The sequence below is a fragment of the Neovison vison genome, chromosome 11 (genome assembly GCF_020171115.1).
Source record: "Neovison vison isolate M4711 chromosome 11, ASM_NN_V1, whole genome shotgun sequence".
NCBI lineage: Eukaryota > Metazoa > Chordata > Mammalia > Carnivora > Mustelidae > Neogale > Neogale vison.
In genome coordinates, this window is record NC_058101.1 from 27,048,693 (window position 1) to 27,057,906 (window position 9,214).

Genomic DNA, 9,214 nt, shown 5'->3' on the forward strand with positions numbered 1-9,214 from the left:
GCTGCTGCCATCCTCCGCCTCGGGTCAGAGCCGGCAGGGTTCGGCAAGCCGGGGGGCGGGGAGGTGCCCTGGGCCGCAGCCGCCGCGCCTCATCCGCCGCCCGGCGCGGTCTCGCGCTCCCCCGCGGCCGCCCGCAGCCCCCGCCATAAATACTGCGGCGATTATTAAACAAACCTTGACGTGGGCGGGCGGCTGCTAGGGACGCGCCCCGCGCGCGCCCTGGCAACGCCGGCCTCCGCCGCCCGCCCCCGCTGCCGCCGCCACCCGCCGCCCTCCCGGAGCCCTCGGGGCGGGACACTGGCCCCGGCGCGCCCTGGAGCCGCTCCTGCTGCTGCTCGTGCTGCTGCTGCTGCTGCTGCTGCTCCTGCTGGCCGAAGGCGAGGCCGCGCAAGACCCCTGACGCTCGGGATGGGGCCTGGGGCGGGCGGGGCGCAGACCGGCGAGGGCGGCTACCCCATCCCTTGCGGGACCGCGACTCGCCCGCCCTGTGGGATGGGGGCATCCCGCGGCCTCTCGCCCGGAAAAGCGAAGGTGGTTGGTTTCTCCACGGACAGTCGGGTTAGGCAGTAGGTAAGCGTCTGACGGCGGCCCCCTTGACGCGTTAACTTCTCAGACCTTCAGGGCTTCATCTGCAGCACCGAGGGGTTGGTGGGCGCCCAAGTCCGAAGATCGGAGGCGCTCCGTGCGTTCGCAAACCCGAGTTAATCCTCGGGCTTAGACAAGGTTAGGTATAGTGTTGTTTTTTGTTTGTTTGTTTTTTTAAGATTTTTTAAAATTTATTTGACAGAGATCACAAGTAGGCAGAGAGGCAGGCAGAGAGAGGAAGGGAAGCAGACTCCCCGCGGAGCAGAGAGCCCCATGCGGGGCTCGATCCCAAGATCCTGAGATCATGACCTGAGCCGAAGGCAGCGGCTTTAACCCACTGAGCCACCCAGCGCCTCTAGGTGTAGTTTTAGAATCACCGAGTACTCTGAAGTTTTCATTCAATTCTCATTCTCTAACTGAAACTTGGTGAAAGTTCAGACCACGGTTGGCACTATTTCAAAAGGGTGCGTGAAGCTACGGGGATGGTTTCAACCGCTTAAGAAATGAAACAATTTCAACCATCATGAAGCGCTTTAGAAGCCCTTATTTTATATGCATCAAATGATGAGCTGATTGCAAATCATTCTTATCTAGTCGTTAACACAGCAGGAGTGGGGCCGGGCCACAGCGAACCAGCTAGCTAGTTTATTTCAGTGCCGTTTCTTTAGGAACTTGAAAATATATGAACTTTGCACATGTCCAAATATGGTAATATTATCTAATATATAGTAATATATGGTAATATTCAGAGGTTGTTTCTCTTAATTATGGTGGTTTTCTGTCCTCCAATGAAAATGAGAAGCTCATTTCTGGAGCCGAAGTACTATCTTCTATAGGCTACAAAATAAGAACTATAGAAGTTCTCATCACAAGGAAAAAAAATTGTGACCCATGTGTAGTGATGGATGCTAACTAGATTTATTGTGTTGGTCACTGCACAACATATGCAAATCCTGAATCATTACATCGTACACCCGAAACTAATAAAATATTATGTGTCATTTAGATCTCAATAACAACAAAAGGAACAATAAGGACCATAAGTGTACATAACATATTTTATTAGTGTAATAATTACTAAAGTAAAAGAAAAAAACAAACAAAAAACCCCACTAAGTATTCATTAGACACTTTCTTCCTTTAAAAAATAAGTAAAGAGGGAGGAAGGGAATGGAGAAAAATCCCACAGATATTTTAATTGGGAGCCAATAATTGCATATTTCAATAAGCAGTTGGAGTCTTTGAGCAGTCCTATTTACTTATCCATAAAAAACAAGTTGGAATATTTGCTTATGTTAGATTAGGGGTTAAATCCTCTTCTTTGCTGTGAACTCTGTGACTGCTACTCCTTGGTTACGCTATCTATAAACAAGAGACAATAGTTCTTACATCACAGGATTATTAGGCGACTAAACTAAAAAATTCGTGTGGCATTCTTTTTTTTTTTTTTTTTTTAAGATTCCATGATTCCATTTATTGATTTGACAGAGAGAGATCACAGGTAGGCCGAGCAGCCCTGGAGGTGGGTGGAAAGCAGGCTCCCTGCTGAGCAGAGCCTGATGCAGGATTGGAGCCCAGGACCCTGAGATCATGACCTGAGATGAAGGCAGATGCTTAACCCACTGAGCTACCCAGGCGCCTCTCATGTGGCGTTAACACAGCACTTGGCACAGTGCTTCACAAACGCAGGATCATTATTACTACAATGTGGATCACAGATATTTAGTAGAGATAACAAGGCTGGAAACAATCTAGAGATAACAATCTAATCTCCAGCCATAGAGTGAAGGTTGAACAAATCCTTCAGTGAAATGTTACACAATAGAAATCCTGTCACTGAAGAGTATCTGTTGTCTAGGAATTCTCACTGCATAAAGTTAAGTGAAAAAAGCAGGGACACTAAATAATCTACATTGAGTTATATTATACAATATCATCCCAAAGCATGATTATAGATTATTTTAGTTTGCTCCTTTACACTTCTTTGATTTTCCAAATTTCTACCATGAACACTGATTCCTTTTTTGAAAACTTATTCAGAAGCAGAGTTACCCAAAGAGTTACCTTCAGGAAAAGTGTTAGCCAAAATAACAATATTAAGAGGACTCAAAACAAAACATGCTTTGACCAAATGTCCAAATTACTAATGTAATAGTCTTAGTTTCTTAGGATAGAATGGATCTCTGAAATTACTTTAGAATTTGCTACCCAATATTGTTTTTATCTACATATGCTCGAGTCCCACAGCTGGATTCAAAACCCTAATGGCCTGGAGTCATTTCCGGTACCTCTTGGTGTCCCCAGCTCTCTGAAGCGTGTGCTGTGTGTAGCAGGAACCTCAGGTTTATCAATCACAAACCAGCATCGTCATCAATGACTCAAAACAAAGGAAGTGTTCTATGTATTTATTCATTATTTTCTCCCCACTACTTCCAAAAGAAGACCTGAGATAACTTACAATAAGAGCCTTATAGGAAATATCATTGTTAGATTAGAAATTTTTTTTAGTGGAAAAAGCAAGTATACCCCCAATTTAAGCTTATGTATGGAATTGCGCTTTATTTAACATTGAATCTGTAGTTTGTGGAAGCCAACACAGAAAGGAAAATGACTTTTATGATTATTATTACTTGAGTTTAAAAGTATACGTACCACTTCTTTGAGTGAAACACATTTTCCTGCTACCAGTTACAAAATATGTTTATCTTTTTCCAAAGAGCCTAGAACAACACCGATGACAGTGTCTTTAATACCTCCCCCGCTATAAAAAAAATAGAGAAACAATCTTGATCTGCTTGTTTCCTGCGGTCACCTTCCATCAATGCCAAGGGGGTGACACTAGAACTCATGTCATCAAAGAGACACTGACACGCCAAGAAACTGACATGCCATTTCTTAGCTCTCTCGTGATGTTGCCTGATACAAGCTTAGAACTTCCATACCTGTAGCAGTAAGTGGACATCCTCATAAGTGCCCTTCATAATGATCCCCTCCACAGAGCTTTTGATGGGTGCTAGATAGCAATCAATTTAAGAGAGAACTGGAGCCTGGAGTGCAAATAGTCTGTGTTGCTGATGAAAGAAGAATCCATATGCTTCATATTACAAATTACAAGTGTGCAGGCAACAAGGTTGAGATTCTATTTTTAAAGCCTATTTTTTTATACATATGGAAGAAAACATCAGATTAGTAAAGGCTCTATTTGGACAGCACTTTAATTTTGTCTCAATTTGATTATTTTAGGATATAATCACTTGGCAATTATTTGCAAAGAAAAGAGAAAATCAAATTTTTCTTTTGTGGTACACTATCAGGTATGTTGAAAAAGTTGAAAGAACAATAAAGTCAGATCATGATGCACACTCTTGTTTTATCTCTCCCTCTGCCAATCAGTGGTTTGTTGTGACTTTACATAAGTTTTAATGACCCTGGACTTCAGGTTTTTTCCACCTACATAAAGAAAAACATAGATCAGCTCTGAGATCTCTTGCAGTTCTGACATGCTTTAATGCTTTTTAATGCCCTTGTTTCTTTTAACATACTGGTTATGGGTCAGATTGAGCAAATCTTGCCCTTTATTCCAATTTATTTCCCAACCATCACCTTATTTTCAATTTTTGGTTCACAGTTCAGCTTGGGTCAAGTCTTGATTCTGAGAGCATTAGTCAATCACCAAAAGCTGAACATTTTTCTTGAGTACAATTTATTCTGCAGCCTTGCCAGAATAACTAATGCACCTAGCCTCCAGGAAATAAGCAAGTGTTTTCTTTGTAGTTGCACTTTAAATACATTTAAACCAGCTGAAACTGACAAAATCTCCCCAACTCTCCCCAGGCTCTCAGAGCTCATCCCCCACTCTTCTTTATGCTTATTTTCTTTCACTTTTGGACATGCTGATACTGTTGTAGTTATCACAGGACATTAAACTTATTTGTCTGCCTCCTGTATAAGCTTCTTGAAGAAAGGGACAGAGGTTTAAAAGCTTGTTGAACTTGAAGTGCCTTAGTGGCTCAGTTGGTTAAGCATCTGCCTTTGGCTCTAGTCATGATCCCAGGGTCCTGGGATCAGGCCCTGCATTGGGCTCCCTGCTCAGCATGGAGTCTGCTTTTCCCTCTGTAGCTCCCTCTGCTTGTTCTCCCTCTCTCTGCCAAATAAATAAAATCTTTAAAAAAAAAAAAAGTTTGCTGAACCAAACTTAATAAAAAGTGAAAGAAAAAAGGAAAGAAGGAAGGGAGGGAGAAGCCCATTGGCTGCTTTATATCTGATGTCATAATCCTGTTGAGGCAAAAGAAAGCAAAGTTTTAATAGCCCGTTGGAGGTTCTTATGGCATCATAATTCTGTCACCCAGCCAGGAGCCAGCCACTCGTTCTAGAGAAGTGTCGGGTGACAAACATCTGGATGGAATAGGAAAAGTCCTGACTTGTAGATGCAGCCCTCAACTGGGGAGATTTTCAGCTGGGGATTTTAAGAAGCCACTGAGAAGTTCACTGAAGCCACTCAGTGTAGCGAGAGGTGTGTCGGTGTGGAGTTCCACGCTGCACTAAGCATAAACACGTGCTAGGATATACAGTGGCATCCTCATCATTTTCAGTTCCTAAGGACAGTTGCCCACTACCCCCCAACCCTTAGCCAGTGTGGCTGAAAGAATGTTCTGCCCAGCTGTGGCCTGGATGCTTTTACAGGTATGCTGTGCTATTCTGTCCAATAGCTTCCTTAGGGTAGGGCCTGGTGCCATCTGAAGAAAATCTTTTAACCCTTTCTTGCCCACTTGCATGAAGCTTCCTTTAAACCCAGTTTCATTGATGATCTTGCCGGGGTGCTCTGTCTCCATTCATGGGGAGCAAAATGCTCGTTTGTCCATGTACTTCATGTTCTCTAGTCTGGGACTCCGTGTACTCATTTTAGCAGCTTCATTGGGTCCTTTTTGGGTTCTGCTACATTGCAGGGAAAGATTTTAAATGATTTTAAAAGGAGAAAAAATCCTCCACCCTTGGAGAAAGAACCAATTGGTTGGGATCTGCGCTGAAGGCAGGTCCCCCCACTGCACAGAAGCAGGGATGCTGTCTCCTGTGTCGTGCCAACAAGCATTCCCTGCTCACAGCGACAGTTCAGAATGTTTCTGTCAAAGTATTTCATGCCCTTTATTGGTTAAATGACAAAAACAAGAGGAAAATGTATATATATATATCACATATATATATCACATATATCACAACTGTATCACCTTAGCACCTAAACAAACTATAGACCTTTTGTAGCAAACACAGCTGAGAAGGAGGGAGCCAATTTAGTGTGGCTTTTGAGAGTTACAGGTACCCCTCCTGTCACAACCCAGGTTTCCATCACCATTGTGATGGAATATCGAGACATCCCTGCCCTCCGTGTTTTCAGCTCCCTGGCTAAATGCAGTGGCAGATACTTGGCTCTGAAAATGGCCATCAAAGGGGTGCTCTTAGGATACATGAAGATGTTGCAGTGTATATGGGGTGTGATCTACACTGTGAGATCTCCTTAAACATCCCAGGAGAGGACCTAGGACAGCATGATGGCAGTCCCTAAAATGAAGGATGTCGAAATAGGTTTTTTCATCATATCTGATAAACATTGACTGAATTTCTGGGTGACAGAAACATCTGCCTTAGTCATAAGGCGGGATTAGACTTGGTCTCTGCTCCCCAGCATCTCACAATCTATTCAGAAGAAAGACACATAACCATAGATGAATGTGACAAGTTACAATAGTAAATATAAAATTCTATGGAAACACTGACCAACCCTTCCCTTACTTCCTCCTCCAGCTCCCTGAAGAAAAGATCAAAGAAAGTTGTAGAAGAGAACGCCATTTAGAAGGATGGAGAGGAGTTTCACCAGGAAGAGAAGAGATGATGGAACAGAATGGACAGTAGCCAAGAGGCATGAAATTGCATGGATAGGCAAGGAATGATGAATGATAGTCCAGGGTGACTTTAGGAAACTCGGGGAATCAGAGACAAGACTGTGAAGATAGTCCTGGGTTCAACTGTGATAAGTCTTGTAGAGCAGGCTGAAGAGGTTGATCATGACTTTGTAGGCAGTGGGGAAGCAGCTAAGAGCTATAAACAGAAAAATGATTTGTTTGAGTCTCTTTTTTATATCGTGTTGGTGCTCCAGGAGGTGAAATTTGGAGGAGTGATGGACCCAGCAAGAGCACTTACAGGACACAGATCTGAGAGTTAATAAGGTTCTTCTCTGGAGTAATGCATGGTGAGCATTAGAGTGGACATATGTCATAGACACTCAGATGTTAGTAATATTTTTTACCCAGTAGAAGAAAGTTCATTCATTCATTCATTCATTCATTATTCATTCATCGGTTATTAAGTACCTATTATTTACTTAGTTCCTAGTATGTGCAGGAGCACAGAAGTTGTAACACACTGCCCCTGCTTTGTAATGATTTTACGGTCTACTCTGGAGCAAGATATACATGCAGGAAAGGTAAAATAACACAATATCGTGTATTATTAAGTATCAAAGTGTCATCATAGCAAATCAGGACAAATCAGCCACAGAAATCAGAAATTGATGATGAGGGAAAAAATTAAGAAGGGCTTTCCAGAAGAGATATTCCTTGAGCTGAGTTTTGGTGGCCAAGTAGGAGAACTGCTAGATAAAATACAGAAATAGCCACATCTGCGGAAGCACCGAGACATTAAGAACTTGATACATTCAGGCAAACAGATGAGAACTGCAAATTAGACACACAGCTGAAGTGTAGGAATAGTTTGTGGAAGGGGCAGAAATTAGGTTAAAAAGAGGTAGACGGGGACCAGAAAATATAGAACTTTATGTGCTAATATAAAGAATTTTCATTGCAAAAGTTATTGGAGGATTTTCAAGTTCAGGATGAATGTCATGATTGGGTTTGTACTTTAAGAAGGTCACACTACAGAGAGTATAGAATATCTGAAGGTTGCTGGCCAGATGATGGTGTCATTTACTATGGGAACATGCAAAGAGAAGGTTGGGGAGAAGGATTTTAAGTCCCAATTTTTTGATGTGATGGGCTTGAAGTGTGTGTTAATTTCCTAAGGGCTACTATAACAAATTTAATCGCTTCAAACACTAGAAATTTATTTTCTCATAGTTCTGAGAATTTTTCTAGAATTTTTCTAGTTTGCTAGAATTCAGAAAATCATTAGGGTTGGTTCCTTCTGGAAGCTTTGAGGGAGAAGGTGATCCGTGCCTCACTCCCAGTTTCTGGTGACAAAGTCGTGGCGTTTCTTGCCTTGTAGAAACATTACTTCAGTCTCTGCCTCTGTCTTCACAATGCCTTCTCCTCTGCGTGTCTTTATCCTGTCCTTCTCTTTTAAGGACACCAGTCATGAGATTTAGAGCCTAACCCAAACCCAGGGTGATCTCTCTTGAGATCCTTAACTTATGTATATAAGTTAAAACCCTGTTCTCAAAACCCCATTTTGAAAAGCCTATTTCCAAGTAATATCACATTCGCAGGTACTGATGACCAAGACTTGGATATATTTTGGAGGGGGACACTATTCAATGAAGGATAACTGTCTTCCTCATCTGACTAGTACTCTAGCCTTGCTTTGCACTTCCAAAAGCAAAAGGAAATGCAGAATTAAAGACTGTGTTATGTTGTAGGAAGAGCAGAAACTTTAGCCAGAAGAAACTGGATTCAATCCAGGCTCTATATTAGTTGAAAACTTGGGCTTTTAACCTCCGAGAGTCTTGATTTCATTATTTTTAAATGGGGATAATATGACCTATTACAAAACTGGCAGGGAAGTTAAATACTCATTCTCAGGTGTACGGTAGACCCTACTATTTAAAAAAAAGCTTAAAGATAACACATTTGGAAATAACCCACATTAAAGATGGGGTTATGTGAGTATAACGCGTGCTCAGACTACAGCAACAGACACGAAGAATAGGGAGGTGACCTGTCAGAGAGATGGACGTCAGCAATGAGGGCTCCCAAGAGAAGGTGACTTTTCAGATAGTCAAGGGGGCTTTTGGCATCAAGAAAATCAATTACCAGGTATCTCACCACCTAAGTCAAAGAGAAGTTAGCAAAACAAAGGCAGGGCTTCTCGTCTTAAAAACTGGGGTATCAGGCAGATTTCTAAGATGTTATGAAGTTTCTGTGCTATGCTAGGCGTTCCAGGTAAAAGGACAAGTAAGACATGGACCTTCCAGATAGAGCTCACCATCTTTCAGGTGACACAGACAGGTAAACAAGATAAATTACAATAATGTGCTACAAAAGACAAGCAGAGTTCAAGGACAGACCAGCTAAAAACTGCCTGTGGGAGACTAGGAAAGCTTTAGAGAGTGTGTGACATTTGGATGGATTCTAGGAGGATGGCTAGAGTGTGCTTGCCAGAGAAAAAGAGGAGCTCTTACCAAGCAGAGGGAAAAAGAGGCAAAGCGTAGGAAGTTAGACCTATGTTACCAGAACTGGAGGATCAGTCAGAAGCCTGGGACCAGAGCCAAGGGGTTAACAGACTTACTGCTGACTCCCAACGCTTTGTGCTACAATTTACAGTTATCCTGGTTAAGATGCAGGTTTGTCCTAGAGATCCTAGCAGGACTGAGCACAGAGATGTGAGTCAGTAGTCCTAGCAT

At 42.6% G+C, this 9,214-nt stretch overlaps 1 long non-coding RNA gene across 1 annotated transcript; it reads left to right on the plus strand.

Moving 5' to 3' along the window:
* The first annotated feature begins 478 nt into the window (after positions 1-478).
* LOC122889298 lies at positions 479-6,698 on the plus strand. Its single transcript, XR_006380870.1, has 2 exons — positions 479-570; positions 6,385-6,698. It is a non-coding gene; the product is annotated as an uncharacterized LOC122889298 (long non-coding RNA).
* Positions 6,699-9,214: the final 2,516 nt, after the last annotated feature.